General features: G+C 41.2%; 1 long non-coding RNA gene across 1 annotated transcript; it reads right to left on the bottom strand.

Annotated features, from left to right (window-relative positions):
• Window positions 1-529: 529 nt before the first annotated feature.
• On the bottom strand, window positions 530-1,037 carry LOC112877867. The gene is made up of 2 exons (XR_003225578.1): window positions 988-1,037; window positions 530-895 (listed from the first exon to the last, which is right to left on the bottom strand). It is a non-coding gene; the product is annotated as an uncharacterized LOC112877867 (long non-coding RNA).
• Window positions 1,038-6,000: the final 4,963 nt, after the last annotated feature.

The following is a 6,000-nucleotide window of genomic DNA, read 5'->3' as shown; positions in this document are numbered from 1 at the left end:
AATAGATACATTCTAGTCTGACAGTATATAGTTTTAACCTTTGATCCACAAGATTGATTTCTGTATTGTTAATTTCAACTATTAAGATATACTAAAACAATTAGGAAAAATGTGACACTATTACCGAGCAATCAGTTCAATTTTTTAAAAGTAAGGATTTTCTTTCTTCACAGATAAAGTTCTTTTTTTTTTTGCTTTAGAAGCAGAAAACACGAATCAGAATAAAGGGAAATAAACACAGATTAACCTTAGTTTCATGTGGATCAGACCAACCCATGCATATAGCTATGATTCAAGAGGGTAGAAAAACAAAGTCCTAGATGTAAGGGTGCGCATCCGGTCAAACTCGGTCGGTTCAGTTCTTCAATCTTTTATAAAATTCAGTTACCTGAAAATGAGAATCCTAAAATTTCTTAAGACCAGGCATTTTGGTTCGAGTTAGTTCGGTTAGGTCGTGGGTCCCAACAAAAACTAAACGGGCATTTTGACCACGGGTTTACACATACAAAAAAAAAATAGAATCAAAGTCTTGAGCCCATGAACTCAAATATCACTGCTTTAGGTCTTAAGGCCCCTGAGGTCCTGAACAAAAAAAAAAGAAAGAACACAATATTGCAGTCAATGAACAGAGAAATCAGAAAGTCAAAATAGGAAGGGCCCGCCACGGCTGCATCCTGCAGATCCAATTGACGGTGGTGTAGGCCGGTGACGGAGATGGTCCTAGAGCATCCTTGATGCAGAGTTGCACCTACGTGGGGTTGCAGAAGGAGGCTGATTACAGCTCTTGGAGGTGCTTGGTGGTGTGTAGGGGCCATCGCGCTCGTCCGCACATCAACATGGGAGGCGGAGGAGCATCCCGCGCTCTCCCTCGTGGGAGCTTGAGGTCACCGATTCACTGCAAGTAGAAGCGGGCGGGATGAGCGGCACAACCTACTGGGAGAGCGAGGGAGGGAGGGGGGAGAGAGGGAGGGGGAAATAGAGAGAGACTTGGTGCCTGCTGGGTGGTGTGTGGTGGCCGGGGTGGGTGGGGGGCTAGGTGGGAACGTAAGGGTAGGGGATGGCCGGGCTGGTATATGAAATATTTGTTCGGCATGTTTATGAGCTTCGGTTATATCGGGCAATTTGATTACCCGAGGTCTAGAACGGAATTGACCGAGATTATTTCGGTTTGTACGAACCTGAGACTGAATAGTATTGAAATAATTCGGTTAGTTTGGTTTTAGTCTTGGGTTTTTGATTCGATTTTTGCTCTTCGATTAATTATGCCCAGCCCTACCTACATGAGGCTGGCTTTCCCAATTATCTTTCAAATACTTGTGCTCTTAGCCTAAACACACTCTCTTTTCATTGATTGCCAAGACTTGCAATTGCAATGGACTATCTATCCAGTACCTCATCTTCTAGTCCGACTATCTCCTGACCTAGTGCAAAGACTGAGTACCATGCGGTCGCCAATGCAGTGACTAAAGCCACTTGGCTGCACCAACTTCTGCTCGAGTTACACACCCGCTTCACTTTTCCACAATGGTGTATTGTGACAACATCAGTTCTGTGTACATGTCCAGCAACTCTGTTTAGCACCAACATACAAAGCATATTGAGATTGACCTCCACTTCGTCTATGAGCGCATTGCCCTTGGTCACGTCAAGGTCCTGCATGTTCCTACCACATGACAGTATGCACATGTCTTCACCAAAAAGCTTCCTTCATTGGTCTTCGTGAAGTTTTGGTGCAGTCTGAATGTCCGTGGCACCAACGATCGGACTACGGGGTTGTGTTAGCGAATGCGGTCCTATGGGCCATGGGTAACAGGCTGCGCCAGCCCCTTTGGCTGTGCGCTTCCCCCTTCAAGGGATGTATAGATGGATATTGGATTAGGCAAGGATCTCCTTCGGTTGGTATTATTTCACAAGCCTAGACCATCTTTGCCTATATATGTACCCAAGCTTTGCCCCTCCATAATCAATCTATTATTTCCACAAGCCATATTTATTTTGAGGATACAATGTCACCATTGATCTATTCCATACCCAAGTGCACCCACCACCCCCACTGTTGTTTTGTTATCTCTAACGTTGTGCCAATTGGGTCCATCAACTTGGCATGCTATTTCACTTCCCTGTACATCGTTATTTTGGAATATTGAACAAAGTTTTGGCATGAAATATTTCATTAATATTGTTTACCAGGAACCATGCTAAGTCTACAAAGTTATTTTAGATTATAGAACAAAGTCATCTCTATGCTCTTATTTGCCTGGGAAACCATTTTTTGTCACTACCAAACTGCGTATACAATGGAGCAATGCACTGACCTGAAAGCATAATTTTACAGCTATAGTTATTTCTTAAATAATGCAATGCTCCCTTTTTGTTTGGCAGTTAACATTGCACTTGCATCGGATAACTTGCAGGCAGACACTTCCTCATACCACTTCAGGTATGTAAGTATAGTCACTCAAATCTTATGAATGGACCGAAAAGGACGAACTCGCATTCATGCGTTTGAATCACTACAGTTTAAATTTTGGTTCCAACCTAGTAGATATATACTTCCCGGACTATTGGTTTTTATAGCCGAAGGTTTCCTTGGCTATGGTTAATTTCGAACCAAGAGAGCCCCTTGGCTAAGATACACTTGTTGCGTTTTAATAGCCAAAGGTTAATTTTGAACCAAGAGAGCCCCTTGGTCAAGATATGCTTGTCGCGTTTTTCTAGCCAAAGGTTTCCTAGCCTTTGGTTAATTTCAAACCAAGAGAGCCCTTTGGCTATGATACACTTGTCGTGTTTTAATAGCCGAAGGTTTTCTGATCTCTACTTAATTTCGAACCAAGAGAGCTCCTTGACCAAGATAAGTTTGTTGCATTTTTATAGCCGAAGGTTTCTTGGCCTCTGGTTAATTTTGAACTAGGAGAGCCCCTCGGACAAGATACACCTATTGCATTTTTATAGATAAGTATGCAAAGTTTACTTCTAATGTGAGCTTCGCTAACTTAGTCTCTTAGCTTTCTTAGTTGTGGTCGAACTTTTGCAACACTTTGCTGCTTCACCCTTTTGCATCGAGATATTATTTAATAGGGGAAGAGTATTCTTTATTCATCTAGAGTTACGTTTGGATCTGCCTCATTAAAAATCTCACTTCCGATGTGGAGCCCCTACTACGAGGAAAGAGTACGGTCCTTTGAAGTAAAAAAGCAAAAAAATAAAGATCTACGAAAAAGTAACGCTATACTACTAGTGTCAGGTCATTTATATCTTTACGATCTTGGCACTGTACATGCATATGCTTACAAATAATATCTTCTCAAGCTGTCTGCATTTCAAGAATGCTGCGACTCATATCCTTCGCTATTTGCTAGATAGAATGAATCCGGCCAATTGCTTCTTGTGATGAGGAAAGGCCCCTCCCATTTTGGTTATAATTTTTCCATACATTCCGCATTTGGCTTTCTTTTGAGAACCCAATCTCCCACAAAGACATTTTTTCTCACTACTTTCTTGTCCCTCCATTTTCTTGTTTCTTGCTGGTACTTGCTAAGGTTCTTGGCTACTTGCAATATGTCCAGTTTGATGATATCAATTTCTTCTCCAGCTTCGTCTACTACCGTGGTAGTGGCTATGGTTCTGAGACTCTTGTTTTTTTAACTCTTCTAGGCTCATTGCTTCGGGTCCATACAACAGCCTGATGAATGGCGTGAACTTGGATCTCCTTGACTCGATAGTGTTATGAGACCAGACTACCCTTGTCAATTTATCTATTTATCTACCCATTTTCATTTTTTGATCAAATAGACATTTCTTGATGTTTGAGAAAAGTATGTCGATTGCTCTTTCTACGGCCCCATTGGACTATGGATGATAAACGGAGAACATAACTTTCATTCCAATACTGTGGCAAAACTGTTTGAACAAGTTGCAGTCAAACTGTTTACCATTATCTACCACCAATTCTCTTGGTACTCCGAATCTGCATATTATATTCTTCCAAAAGAACTTTTTTACAGCTTCGAAAGTTTTATTAACTAGTGGTTTTGCTTTGATCGTACGTGTAATTTCCTTTAGTTGTTGGTAATGGCCCTACTAGGTCCATGCCCCACCTCTCTAATTGCTAGGCTGGAGGTATCAGTTGCGAAGGTTGAGAGGGTTTGCCTTGATTGGGACTTGACTTCTGACAAGCTTCGTAATTTTTAACTATTTGCTCTATGTCTCTAAGGGCCAAATGCAAGAAGAAACCCTAGCTTTGGCCACTAACAGCCTTATGCCGATGTGGGATTCGCAGAATCCTGAATGTATTTCTTTGAGTAATTCTTTATCCTGGGCAATTGAAATACACCTCAACCACAGTTCCGTGAAGCCTGACTTGCACAATTCTCCTTCTTGGATTACATAGCCTCTTGCTGTTTGGCTCATTCCTTTCATGTCCAACCCATCTGACGGTTCGAAATGACCACAAAGGTAAGCCATAATGGGAGATCTCAATATTAACTAATGATAGCATTGATTTTCTTTTGTCTCTCCCACTTTACCGAAAGTTTGCTAATGACCTCATAAAAACATCTAGCAGCGTGCTTTGCTTCCTTGCTGCGGCCTTTGCCAATGTATCTGCCTCTATCATTCTCATCTCTTGGTATGTACATGGTTGTGAATTCGTTGAAATATTTTTCCATTGCCCGTACCGCTGCCTAAGTACTTGACCATTTCTGCTTCTCTAGCTTCATAATCTTTTTCAACTTGGCCTGACATAACTTTGGAATCATATTTTACAAAGAAATAATGCTTCATATTTTGCGACATTGTTCGTGGTTACATCTGGCTTTTGTAAAGTCTAAACTTGCCGCATATCTCATTTTTACCCCCGAAGATGATTCAATTATTGCAGATATTCCCACACCATTGTTACACCATGTACTATCACAATGGATGATCCAAGCATTCTCGATTTGATTGATGTCTTAGGGCTTGATTGTTTTGGAGGGGTTTATTATAAGTCCATAAGCCCCTCATATGGAGGGGCTTATTATAAGTCCAAAATGGTGTTTGGTTGCAGGGGCTTATAAGCCCCTCACATGGAGGAAATGTGAGAGATGTTTGTGGGGTTCACAGAAAATAAATCCTATAAGCCTATAAGCATTTCTTGGAGGGGCCTATGGAGCTTATGGGCATAAGCCTCACCAATAAACCCTCATATTTAGATAAAAAAGACTTATTAGAGATTTATTGGTGAGGCTTATAACAAACCCCTCCAAACCAAACAGATCCTTAATCACTAAGTTCAATCTACGTCAGCCAAGACTTGAGATTTAATGGCGTTTCTTTGTTTGAAGTCAACCACACACTCTGGTAGCTTTGAAGCCAACTTGCTTATTCACCCCCAAGCTGTCCGTGGAGTGGTTGATTTGTGACTAACAGCTTCGAAGTAATATCGCAGCTTTCTGGCCACCATGACCACTGTATATGCTATTTTTTCAAGCTCCGAGTTTGTGTCCTCATTGTGGTGCTAGGGCCTTCGTAGCTCTTCATGCGACAACACTAACTTTCTTTTTGCCAGTGCTAACTGTTGTGTCATTTAATTTGCATCGCTTGGTGCTTTACCATTACCTCCGCTGATTTTTTTCTTTCGCTTTTTCTTTCTAGTCTTTTAAGCTGTTCAAGTATTGCGGTCAGCTCTTTGGATTGTTCTCTTTGCTCATGATCACCATCCCCAGAATACTCTTAGGCGGCTACTGCTTCAGCTTCTCTTCTAAGGCTTGTGGATCTAGGCCTTGTTTAGCAGAGCTCCCAGAGCAGCTTCTGAGGTGAATTGAGGAGAAGCTCTATCAAATATTTTTCCGAGAGAAGTGATTCTATGATGATTCTATGAAGTGATTCTCTAGAATGAACTAAGGAGCTGGGAGCTTAAAAATGTAACTTGTCCTGATTCACTTCATTCTCACTGGATCTATTTTTTTATAAAGTTAATCTTAGAAAATTATAAAAAATACTTTCAGTTAGTGAATTATT

The sequence above is a fragment of the Panicum hallii genome, chromosome 9 (genome assembly GCF_002211085.1).
Source record: "Panicum hallii strain FIL2 chromosome 9, PHallii_v3.1, whole genome shotgun sequence".
NCBI lineage: Eukaryota > Viridiplantae > Streptophyta > Magnoliopsida > Poales > Poaceae > Panicum > Panicum hallii.
This window is presented reverse-complemented; position numbering and strand designations above follow the sequence as displayed.